Here is a 13,557-nt window from a genome sequence, read left to right as displayed (position 1 = left end):
ACTGTCTGTAGACACGGTTGTAATGGAAGGAATGAAAATTTTAACATCACAATGTTTTTTAACCATCGTAAGGTTACTTGAGGCAGAAAATGACATTATATCCCACTTTTTTTTTTCTGATGCAAAGACTACTTTTTATTAAGGATTTGAGCAATTTCAGCGTTTATCTGTATTTCTGCTGTCGTGCCATCTTCTTCAGCCTTGTGTTATTTTGGCCACGTGGGATTCGCCATTCCCACTAGATCGGCACCTCCTGGATGAAATCTGAATGCTATTTTTATCTCCCCCAGTCCTGGGAACACTGCTTTGTCCACGAGTCTTCGGTACCCTCTGCCTTACGGTTCTATAAACTGTCGTCTACCCTTTTGAATGAGTCTGGGTTCTACACCGCCGTGAGTAGCAGGTGCATACTACCCTGCGTCTTTTTCATGTAGTGTCATGTCACACTTTCTAAGTACTGACATGCCCTCTATTTTGTGCACGGAGTCCTCCATTGGGTTGATACTCCATGGAGCCTTGGGCCGGCTGCTTAGTTCCGCTCCGTTTTCATCACGCATGTGTCATAGTCCCAACTTTAGTCTTGGGCGTAAAAAATTACTCTCTCCAATGTTTACTGAGCATCCCCTACGGTTCCTCTGCAACTTTACGGAATACATGACCCTTCTCATTTCCTTTACCGCATTTAGAAAGGCACAGTTTGGCATTCTAGAACAAAAATGTATTCATCTTTTTCAGTGCATCTTCCACACCCCCAGAAAAAATCTCCTGGGAAAGTTACTGTATTTTAAGAGGACTCTGCACGAGTCTTTTTTTTTTTTTTTTTATCATTTTCAACTTTACCATATATTTCAAAATTGCTTCTTAAGATGAGTGCACTCTGCACGAGTCTTTTAAAGGATGTCAACAGTCTGCAGGAGACAGCTGATCCTGGCTCCCTCGGCAGTGGCATGTGTTTAGTTTTTGGTCGGCTCTTCCATGCTCCTCAGCAGGGGTGCTGCTGGCATTTTGGCCAAAGCAATTCTTTCTTTGGTAGGACTGTCTGGGGCTTTAGCATCCAGGCCCCTTTAGCAAAGGCCAGCCATACCCCCTTCCCCCATGGTCATTTCCAAATGCTTCCTGTCTGAAAACCACTGGAGAAGAAGGTGGGCACAAGGACTGTGGTCATTTGTAGACGGAATCCCATGCTCACGGCCACGCAGTTGACTCCTCTTAGAAGCCTCTGGACGACAAGCCCATGAGCTAACTTAGGTCTGTTCCAAGTCACAGGCAAGTCATTTCTGTCTGGGTGTCCTCTTCTCTGAGTTTCAACAGACATCTCCTAATTGCATTAAGATCATGAGGATCAGTGTGAGACCATATGTGGCAGCCCTTGGAGGTCCTTGAGAAAGTCACACGATTATGTATCTGTCCTCCAGGGTCATCTGTATTAGATCATGCATATCAGAGGTGCTCTTTATAAGAATGAGTCCCTAAGACTTAGTGATGTATACGCCAGTAATGTGCGTCTTCCGGACCACAGGTTGATGACATTTTGTATCTGTTACAAATGACATTTAACTATTTGAAGCTTTCATGGTGTTGCCACTGCTGTTCCCACTCTCTGGGGCCTCAAGAAATCTCTCAGAGAAATCAGGACTCTGCAGTGGGGGGAGACTTGCTTTGTCCCTCTGGTTTTGGATGGAATGGCCCAGAAGCCCCAAGACCCCACTCCAAAGGCAGGACTGGACAGGCAGGGGTGGGCCTGGACCGTGTTGCTTAACCACCTTGTCAAAATTGCTGGGCACAAACGTGTGTCATTTCTACTTTCACTCACATGAAATCAAACTGTCAGGATTTTACGATTGAAATTATCTTTGTTTGTTCTGCTTGTCATTTAAAGGCCTTGCCATCTGCCCAACGGCCCAAGAAAGAAAACGAAACATCACCTGGAATGCTTGTCTTTCCCAGGCTCTGTGTCCAGTTTGGGTAAGAGACCTGACGATGTTGTGCCCCTGGATCCCCTTGGTCTGGCTCTGCCGCCAGCAGGACCTGCTTTGGGTTGTGGCTCCTGCATTCATAGGCTGAGTGGCCCAGGCCAGTTTCCTCATCTAGCAAAGGGGAGAATGACGTCGGTTTGTCCTGCAGATTCCATGAGGCGATGGCTGTGACATGCCTGGCCTCTCACAGGCTCCCCGAAGGCCCTCAGTATCTGGTTGTGATGATCAATGATTCAGACCCACTCATTCACCTGGACGTGAGGCACCACCTTCCACCTGGTCTCACCCTCCTCTGGTCTGTCCTCCCAAGGCAGGGATTTTTTGGCTAAAGTGCAAATCCTGCTCAGAGCATGATGCTGGATAAACTCCTCCACCGGCTCCCGGAGCCAAATGAGGGGAGACGTGGGGGCTGAGCTGACCTTTCCCCACCACACGGGCTTCAGCCGCCATCTCATGCTTCTGCGTCTTTGCCTAGAATGTTCTTTCTTCGTGGAATGTCCCACCTCATCTGTTTTCCCTTGGAAATTCTTCCTCGTCTTTTGTTTTTAATTGACCTAATTCATATATCATAAAATTCACCCTTTAAGTGTGTACGAGTCAGTGGGTTTTAGTATTCTTACAAGGTTGTACAGCCAACGTCACCACGGACATCCAAATCATTTTCATTTTCCCCAAAGTACTACGATCATACCATGTAAATGGAATCATACAATATGTGGCCTTTGTGTCTGGCTCTTTTCACTTAGAATGTTTTCAAGGTTCATCCATGTTGCAACATGCATGTACTTTATTCCTTTCTATGTCTGAATAACATTCCATCGTATGGATAGAACACATTTTTATTATCCTTTCGTCAGTTGATGGATGTTTGTTTGTTTTCACTTGTTGGCAATTATGAGTAACTCAGCTATGAACGTGCATGTACAAATTTTTGTACAGCCGTGTGTTTTCCTTACTCTCGGCTTTATACCTAGGAGACGAATTGCTGGATTGTACGGTGACTCTATGTTTAAATTTTTGAGGAACTGCCAGACTGTTTTCCAAAGTGGCTGTGTCATTTAGCAATCCCACCTGCAGTGTATGAGGGTTCCAATTTCTCCACATCCAACACCTGCCATTGTCCATCTTTTTGATTCTAACCATCCTACTGGGTGTGAAGTATTATCTCAATGTGGGTTTGATTTCCATTTCCCTAATAAGTAATGATGTTTGGCATCTTTTCACGTGCTTATTGGTTATTTGTATATCTTGTTTGGAAAAATATCTGTTCATTTGAACATTTTAAATTTAAATAGATTCTTTGTACACTAAAACTGGATTATTTCTCTTCTATTGTTGAGTTGTAAATATTCTTTATACAATGTGGATACTAGACCCTTATTTGACATACGGTTTTTAAGTATTTTCACCCATTCCGTGTGTGGTCTTTTTACTTTCTTGATATGGTCCTTTGAAGCACTAAAATTTTTAATTTTGATGCAGGCCAGTTTATCTGTTTTTTTCTTCCGTTGTTTATGCTCTAGGTACAATATCTAGGAAGCCATGGGCTAGTCCAAGTTCACAAAGATTTACCCCTCTATTTTCTTTTAAAAGTTTTACGGTTTACTTTTTACACTTAGACCTTTGATTCACTTGGAGTTAGTTTTTGTATATGGCATGAGATAGGGGTCTAACTTCACTCTTTTGTATGTGGATATCCAGTTGTCCTGGTACCACTTGTTGAAAAGACGATTTTTTTCCCCATTGAATTATCTTGGCATCTTTGTTGAAAATCCGTTGATCACAGATGTACGGGTTTATTTCAGAACTCTCAGTTCTACTCTGTTGCTCTATACATCTATTCTTATGCCAATATCACAGTCTTAGATTATGATAGTTTTGTAGTAAGTTTTGATATGTCTGAGTCTTCCAAGTTTGTTAGTCTTTTTTGAGATCATGTTGTGTATCTGGGGGTCTCCTGTATTTCCAGATATGTTGTAGGAACAGCTTGTCCATTTCTGCCACAAAAAAGCAGCCAAGATTTTGAAAGGGATTGTGTTGAACCTATACATCAATTTGGAGTACCGCCATCTTAACAATATTGTCTTCCAATCCATGAACATGGATGTCTTGCCAATTATTTAGGTCTTCTTTAATTTCTTTCAGCGATGCTTTGCAGTTTTCAGTATATAGGTTAAATTTATTCCTAAGCATATTATTCTTTTTGATGCTATTGTAAATGGAATTGTATCCTCAATTTTATTCGGATTGCTCATTGCTGGTGTACAGGAAGACAATTAAGTTTTATATATTGATCTTGTATTCTTAAGTCCTGCTGAACTCATTTATTAGCTCTAACATTTTACTGTGGATTCCTTCAGATTTTCTATATATAAGATCATGTCATCTGCAGAGGTAATTTCACTTCTTCTTTTCAAATCAGGTAACCTTGATTTCTTTTTTCTTGACTAATTCCCTGGCTTGAATATTTAGTACAATGCTGAATAGAAGAGGTGACAGTGGATATCCTTGTTCCTGATCTTAGGGAGAAAGCTTTTAGTCTTTCACCTAAATAGGATGTTAGCTGTGGGTTTTTCACAGATGCCCTTTACCAGGTTGAGGAAGTTTCCTTTTATTCCTAGTTTGCTGAGTATTTGTTTCATGAAAGGGTGTTGCATTTTGTCAGATGTATTTTCTGCATCTCTTGAAATGCTCATGCAGTTTTAGTCCTTTATTCTATCAATGTAGTGTTTTACCTTGATTCAGTTTTATGTTTGAACCAACCTTGCATTCCTGGTAAAAATGACATTTGATCACAGCATATAATCCTCTTGTACTGGGGCCAGACACAGAGATGTTCTCTGTGCGTTGTAGCACCTGCCAACATGGTATAATGGATGTGCAAGACCAGACAGAAGTCTGGTAAAGAAAGAAGACAGATACCTGGGTCTCAAGAAATGAGGAATGAGTCCAGGGACTTGGGCAAAACAGGGAGGGGGGCTCCAGGCAGAGGTGTGGACATTTGTTTATTTTCTTTTAGCATTAAACCTACATGAGAAAGTGGGTGGAAATAATGACTAGTTTCATCTTACGAATGAGAAAATGCCCTGTTTTTTTAAAAAATCAGAATCATAGAAGATCCCGACCATGGAGCCAGAACTATAAATTCTCTGGTCTGGCTCCACATTTCATCATGAAGATAATTAATATGATTGTGAGGGGGCTGGCCCCACGGCCAAGTAGTTAAGTTTGCATGCTCTGCTTTGGTGGCCTGGGATTTGCTGGTTCGGATTCTGGGCATGGACCTATACACTGCGCATCAAGCCATGCTGAGGTGGCGTCCCATATAGAACTAGAATGACCTATAACTAGGATATACAACTACGTACTGGGGCTTTGGGGAGAAAAAAAGAGAAAAAAAAAAGAAGATTGGCAACATATGTTAGCTCAGGGCCAATCTTCCTCACCAAAAAAATAAATAAATATGACCGTGAGGGTTTTTGATATAAGCTCAATGTTTTCAACAGGCAGTGTTGGGTCAGGGGCATGAACAGACGAAAGTTCAGGTAGGAGAAGGATGTGGCTCCACGAAAAGTTGGGGCTAAAACCCCACATCTATATTGGCTGACCTGTATATTTAGAGGTCTCAGCACTGTTTTCCACAGAAACTTTTATGATTCACTGTGACTCCAGAGAATGAAGACTTTAGAATCATGACCGTGTGCCTCACAAGATCAGGCTTACCACATGAATTAAACTAAAATGAATGATGCTTTATCCTTATTTAAGTTACCATGAGAGAGTCGACTAGATTTCATAAGTGGAAAGATATTGTAGTCGTGTTATTTTACATAATAATATCACACTACCAATATATATACACACAGATACACATGGCTCATAGGAGTATGGGCTGAGGCCAGGGGAGGTGAGGGGAGGGGAGCTGGTATCTCTAGACGCTGGGACTGACCATCAGATTTGGCCCCATGATGCTGAGCGGAAAAAGGACAGGAGCAGAAGGACCAGGGATGGGTTTCAGGGGTCAGATCCTGGGTTCAAGTGACCTGCCCCATAGCCCTATGTGACCCTGGACAAATGACTCAAGGACCTCAATTCATAATCTTCTCACTTGGAAAATCCCATGTTTCAGGGTGGCTCCGTGCTCAGGAAAAGCACACAGAATGTTGTGAAGCAGAACATTCTTCGGAAGAGAGAAAGTTTCTGGTGCAAAATAATGAAAATACCACTGCAAGAAACGGCCCTCTGGAAAATGCTCTCCTGTTGGACGAATGCAGACAGAGGCAGTTGTTCTGGAGATCATTTATAAGCTCATGTTTGGAATGTCTTCCATGATAAATAATTCACATCCAAAAAAGGTTAATCTTCATGTTACATCCCTTTATATTCACTCACAAACGGACGGAGGCTCAAACCTCGTCAGGGCACCCAGAAGACAGCTGATGCTGACGACTTGTGTTTTCATCTACCGCGGATAATAAAAATTCTTAAAAATAAAAAAACTCCTTAATCGTCTCCATGGCCACATTTCAGAGAGTAAATGATAGGGATTTTCAACCGAAGACAGCTCCCTGGTTGCAAAGCTGGCTCCCGGGACACATCTGGTTTCCTGCAGGATCAAATAAAGAACTGGGGATCATGTGCAGCGGGATGCCACAATGAACCAGGAGCACCATTCTGTCCGTGTGGTTCAAAGGCGAACGGAAGGTACAGTTATCCTGTAAAAGTGGATCCCATTTTACTTAACCTTAAGAGAATCTTCTTAAAATTGCCCTTTTTATAATTAGAGCTAGTCTATGCTGAGAGCTTATTCAGAGACTACTGCTGCTGAGCGTGAATTCCCGCCAAGCTCCCTGGCCGAGGTTTTCTAGTCGAATCGCTGCATCTGTTGTCAACTGTAATCTATAGGTATTATTTTTGAAGCAGTGTTAACCTGCTTCTCATTTGTACATTTTCCTAATTGGCTTAATATTTATAGGGGAATACTTCTGATCTGGGCGCCGAGCTCTGATAAACTCAAGCCTATTTAGCAACGTGCTAATGAGGAACCATCCAGTCACCGAGGGTCGCGAAGTGAGTTATGGCTCTTGCAGCCTGATTCCGAGCCGGCCTGCAACGTGGAGTTGCAAAAATATCTTAAGAAAAATCTGAGCGCCCCAAGCAGCTGTTGGGCCTGCAGAGCCACGGACGTATAAACTTTACTGGCACTAAATGTCACTCCTGCATGCAGGCGGCAGGCCTGTGAACCCACGGCTCCTAGGAGTGTGCTGCTGTCCCCACTTGCTCAGGACACTGTCCCCGCCTGGACGGGAGGCCGGGAGGGCGGGCCCGCTCTGGCGGCTGGGGCCGGGGCATGCCCGCTGACAGGCGCACCACGATGACAGAAATTCACTCTGAGTTGCAATTAGTGGCACTGTCATTTTCGGGGGCTCCTGCCAATTAATTAAGCCTGTCAAACAGAAAAACCACAGCGCTCACATGATAATTTATATTGGAAGAGACGAGCCTACGCAGAACAGCGGCTCCCTCCACAAACAGAATTCTCCCTCGGAGCGCTGGAAATAAATAAAGAGAAAATAAAGGAAAGAAAACAACAGAGAAGAGTGTGTGGCGGGGGTCCGTGTGTGCGGGGAAGAAGAAAGTTAAGCTGTCCTTGTTCTAATTGTTAACTCGGATGGCCAGAGTGGAAGACAGGCTGATTAAAACTCCAAACGAGCTCCCAGCTCGCTGAAACCTCCGCGTCCGTCCGGGATGATAGAATCAGAGGAGTTTATTCATACCATTAAGCCCCAGAGAACTTAATTGAAAGAAGAGCACAGCCCGGACCTTGACAAGCGGGAGGTCACAGTAATTGCTGCCGGACATATTTAACATTAAGATAATCAGGCCATTAATTACCCTTTGGATCATTAAATCAGCCAGTTGCAAAATGAAATTTCTGCCTCTATTACTCACTTGAGAGACCACAGGGGTGGCCTTTAATTTATCAGTGAGCTTGAGATACAAAGGCTGGGGCTGGGGGGGGAGGGCAGGCGGGGAGGGGGGCCGCGCCATGGCGGTGGGGCATCCATCCGCCGTGCTCCGTGATCGTGGCAAATTAACTAGGTAAGATAACCTCCGCTTCCAAAGGCAGAAGCTGGGGGTATGTAAATAGATGAGGGCAGACAGGGAGCTCCGAGTCTGCACACCACTTAGCAGGATAATAAAGGAAATCATCCTTGATTATCAGTGCTAATTTGGACACTGCCGGTAGCTTGTTATGCGTGTTCTGAGTAGCATTTAATTAATTCAATTGCTTGTTAATGAGGGAAGTGACATGTGGGGAGCAGATGCCACCCAACTGCAGATGGGTCCTGGTCATCACGGCAACGTCCTTTTTTTTTTTTTTTCCCATTACTCCCCCAGCCCATTTTTTTTTTTTTTTAAAGAAAGAAAATAGGAAAAGGTGTCAAGCATAGAGGAACACTCGAAAGAGACAAAACAGTGACCTCGGCGGGCCAAGAACTGTTGAAAAATAATCAGAGGAGACAGTCCCGGGGCTGTGCGGGTACTCGTGCTCCCTGAGGCCACATTTGGAATAGTGCATCTTTATGCCAGAAATTTGAGCCTGAGATTACTATATTGTGATCTGCTGATCAAACCAAACGAGACAAAGAGGCGGCCAAGTGGTTCTGCTTTTAATATCTCAGAGTCAGCGGTGGGGATCCAATTATTTTCAGTTTGGATACAGCTCCCCTTTATCAATATCTCCATGTGCATAAATGAGATGAAAGTGGCATTCCAGAATTAAAAAAAGAGCCGGAACTTGTGTCACTGGGCAGACTCGCTCCGTCTGGAAGTGTGCGGCCGGCCTCTCCCACGCAGATTTCTGACGTCCGGCCCTAAATCTTCCTCCCGAAGTGACATCTTTTTATAGGTTAAAGACAAGAGGGAGTTTAGGTGTGCAGGCGAACTTACAAATAATGACAAAAAGAAAAAGGATGCTCAAAGAGAGAAAAACACATCTACTAAATCAGCCAACCCGGTCCCCTTCCGAGTGGCATCAAAGAGGCGGTGGACATTTCAGTTGGGCGCAGAGATTCTCCCAACAGCTCTTGCATGGAATCGAGAGCACGGTTCTCTGCTCCCAGGCTCTTCGGATTTCCTAGACCCAATCAGCTGGCTTCTGGACCACCAAGTAAATGGGCTACCTGCACTGAAAGGCAAACAGCAGCTGGTCCCCACAGACCCTCACAGGCCGAAAGCCTCGACACCGAGACACAAAGATGGGAGATGAAGGGAGAAAAGCGGCAGAGCTGAGCAGAGTTGGCATCTGCCAAGAGGCACGCGGCACCAGAGAGCTCTGCGCGGTCCTGGGAGGAAGTTCTTGTCACTGCAGTCAATCTGAAAAGCTTCTAAGTGATTTGGGGATAGGAATAAAGAAGAACAACCTGCCACAATGGTGCGGAGGACCCCCTAAAACAGCCCCCCGCAGCCGAGGGTGAGAGGACGTACGGGGTGGTTTGTTGAGATGGCTTCACTGTGTGCTGGAAATTTCATTCACGAACACTCAAAGAATTCCGAGGCACGGAGGTAGCAAGAGCACCTGTTTTGTGTATTCCGAGCTGATAAGTTCTCTCTCTCAGTCACTCATTCATACATTCACTCAAATACGCACTTGACTGTTTTAATATCTCTACCTCTGAGCTTATGACTCTTTCATTTGAAAGGGTCACCGAGGAGCTCAGTGACTTATTCCTATGGTTACAACGTGTGTCCCAACATGGGAACTGGAGCCCTACCTGGGTGCTCCAGGCCCCACGTCCAACCCTACACAACAACGTCCCATAAGGTGCGATGCACAAACCCAAGGCCACATGTCATGAAGTCCGCGTCCTACAGACGGCAAGTTGCCCCTCCCTAAGCCCCTAAAAATCTAGCTAATTCTACCCACTGTTGCTGCCTCTACCCTTCTTCAGCATCCCCACTCAAAATCAATATTTTAAGTGTGTGCTTAAATGGTATCAATAGCAATTAGAGAGGGGAATTCTGATTCCACCCCAGATGTAGTTAATTGTTACCACATCGATCTCCACCGCACTCCTCTCTCCAAATTAAACCTCCATTACATAGTGGGGATGAAGGGCATCGTCTCCCCTCCTGCGACAATAAATTTAATATCGAATGCACTGGAAAAAAACGGCCGTTGCTGCAGAATCCATCCAAAAAGATTTTTTTTTTCTTCCTGGGAGTAATTAAAAGATGCTTTTCTTGACTAATGATTCCCCGGCTTAGGAATGGGAAGTCAATACCGCTTGGCCGCCGTCAGCTTCGATTGATCACGATGCTGTTCAAGTTTGCACGGCCGTTCTCGGGGAGGCTGAGAATGACCGGAACCAATTATGAGCCGTCCAAAGCTGCCCTAATCAGGGGTGCAGGGACAACACGCAGGAGGCCAGCCAGCTGGTCCAAGGCTCCTGTTCTCCTAACTTACCGGCTTGCAGGTCTGGGTGACAGCAACGTGGGGTGGTTTTGGGGGTCTGAGCTGTTTCTTTGGAGAAGGATTTGTTGCGTTTTACAGGGTCCTGAATCGGTGTGCGTGTGTTTCTGGGGGGCGGAATGGCACATTTCTAATTATATTCCACTGTCAGAATGAATCTTCTGAACAAGATGGAATGGACTGGAGCTGCTCAGGAAAACAGCTGGGCCCTTTTTTAAACGATTAGACCGGATATACTGCACTTGGCTTTTCCTTGGATAGAGATAAAATTTTACTAAAATATTTCTTTTCAGTGTTTCCTTAGGGCCACATTAAAAGGCCCCTCCAGCTGCTCATCCTAATACTCCGAGGTTCTGCAGAGAGACCAAGGCGGGTGGCAGGGAGGGGGTGTCTTTCCCTGTCGTGGAGAAGCAGGATCAAGACTAGATATCTATTCTCACACAGCAGACTGACTTACAGGTGGAAATTCTAGCCCACACTTTGAGTTTTTCATTCCCATCTGAGGACCCGGCAGGAGGCAGTGAAGGTGGTGAGTGTTTGAATTATTACTATACTACTGTGCTGACTTGTTTTTGATTTTTGACAATGTATCTAAGGCTATGCATATGGTCCACCAGGACCACAGCCTTCCACATGGCCTCCTTGCCTCATTTCCTCCCCTTCCAATGGTGCTGCTGGCTGCCTTTAGTCCTCTTGGGAACAGGTGGGACACCTACAAACACCTCAACAGACCCAACAACTCACCCTCCGCCCACCCCTAGAGTCGCCGTTACACCACCACCCCTGGCTCGAAGGCTCTCCCAGGCCTTTTCTCTGTTTTGGCTTTGCCCACCCCCCACTCCCCCTGTTTTACTTGAGGGTCTAGCCCCATGGGTGACAACTCACTGTTTTCCACACTTCCCTAGGCACCTTGAGGCTTCCACATTCCTGTCTTCACCCAGGCCACTCCCATCCTCCAGCACATGCACCCCCGACTCCCCTAGGCCAGGAAATCACCCCACATTTTAAAGTCCAGCTCAGATGCCATTTCTCCATTGAAACCTCCCTGGATCCCACAGGCTGTAAGAATGCCTCTGTTTTCTGAGTCCTCCCGAGTCCCGGCATCCTCAGCCGGCCCTGAGAACAGTCACCAATCACTGCAGAGTTATGATCACCATTTATCATTTCTTTTCTATGAGAAAGCGCTCCATGAATATTTGCTGAATTTAATGAAAAACAAAACTCTCTGGGAGAACCGCGAAAGGCACAAAGAAACATCATTCTCCAATGTGTTTCACCTCCTGGAGGTGAACGGAACTCAGAAATTCCAAAGGAACCTGTGGAAACACCACGTGACCACATCGCCATTATCAAAGTCTCGGAGAGGAGTTACCCCGCGGCACAGCTCTTTAGGAAAGTGAACGTGGCCAAAAGACAGGTGGGATTTCGCTGCAGTCGCTCCATTTGTGAGAAAGGAAGACTCTGAAACGTCTCTAAAATATAAAGATGTGATGTGCATAACACTAGATAGAAGAGAACATCACACACTCAAGAGCTTACACACTCAAATACACAAAATAGCACTAGAAGACACCCGTATACACAGTCTTCACTTACGAATGAAGATGAAATTACTATAAATATTTACCTTTTCAAATATTAACCACATCTCTGTTCCCAATTATTCTAAATGATTTCTAATCATAATAAGTGGAAAAACAAACTTCCCTAATTCACGATATTAAAAATAGTATATATGCTCCTTTTACACATACACAGTAAAATGCATAATGTTCATTTTTTCCAACTTATTTCCATTAGTGTTTTCTGCATCCATGCATTACACTCAATCCAACTTCCAATCATTTTTCATTTTCAGACCTAAACATCCTTCAAGGAAAGCATAAAACTATGACAAAATAAATATTCAAACAAGAACAAATCTTTTAAGAACGCTCCTAGTTGATGACTCAGCTGATTTCTGTGTTAGTGTTAGACAAATCAAGGTAAATAATTTTAAAAAGCGTATCATTTCTTCGGTCTGTAAGGAAGTTGCCCACATTTACATGACATGGTATAAGTCACATATAAAGAGCTCACGCAGCAAACCCATGCAATGCTAAACAAATAGACTCTGCGCCCCGTTCCGGCTCCCTCCCCTCCCCACAGAACACCTAATGTGAACAGCAGGGTTAATAACACACCAGCTTCACTCTCTCTCTACAGCAAACCGAAGTGGCACCACAAATTCATTTTTCAGCATTAAGGAAATAAAGTCCACCAACACTTTGCATGTTATCATGGCTTAGTGGCGGAAACCGATTTTTTACCACTCACACGTGGCGCAACCATAGATGGCCATGTGCGCTTGTGTTGTCTGATCGCCGGCAAGACAAATCAGAGAGATTTCAAAAGCGCTAATGATGGGAGACATCCTCTCTCCCCTCGACTCTTCCCACACCCGAGAAGGGAATACTATAAGCGACCCCACACCCCTACTGCGGATGTAGGAGGCAAACCCCTAGAAGCTTCTCCCTTAGGACAACCACAGGGATGGAACGGTCCATTCTGCTTCTACGAAACAGGCTTTCTCAGAAGACCTGCCATTTTATCACCTCTTAGGTATATTAAATATGTATGTGTACTCAAAAACGGTTTATAATAGCTGTAAATGAAAAATGAGAAACTAAATGGCCTCAAAATAAATGCGCTTTTTTCACCGAATAACAATTAACATTAATGAGGAGTCACCATACGCTGTGCCAAACTTGGTTGATTAAATGTGTTAGAAATATATTTTGGAAAATAAAATATATTTTGCTATCATAAACTCACTTCTTGTGGGTGTAGGGGGAGGGGAACCCGATTGAATAGATGCTCATCAAAGATATAAGAATAACAAAATTGAAGAATCAAAAATTCACAATTTGTGTTAACAGCGCAGTCTATGCCTATTAGAAACGTATTAATTAAAGTGGTACATTCATAAGGTTAGAAGCCTAACACATTTCTAAGAGGAGGAGAGGAATCCCAAAGTGTAAAAACAAACATAAAAAATTAAGGAGTTTGAATTATCCACGTCTGCTGAAGAGTAATTTTAAATATAGACATTTCTGTGGCAGGTTA

General features: G+C 44.2%; 1 protein-coding gene across 17 annotated transcripts in view; it reads right to left on the bottom strand.

The window, feature by feature from the left end:
* The window catches only part of AGAP1 (ArfGAP with GTPase domain, ankyrin repeat and PH domain 1), a 559,287-nt gene that overhangs the window by 47,482 nt on the left and 498,248 nt on the right, over positions 1-13,557 (bottom strand). The window lies entirely within an intron of this gene.

The sequence above is a fragment of the Equus przewalskii genome, chromosome 5, assembly GCF_037783145.1.
Source record: "Equus przewalskii isolate Varuska chromosome 5, EquPr2, whole genome shotgun sequence".
Taxonomy (NCBI): Eukaryota; Metazoa; Chordata; class Mammalia; order Perissodactyla; family Equidae; genus Equus; species Equus przewalskii.
Note: the sequence above shows the minus strand (reverse complement) of the source record. Positions and strands in the feature narration are given on the sequence as shown.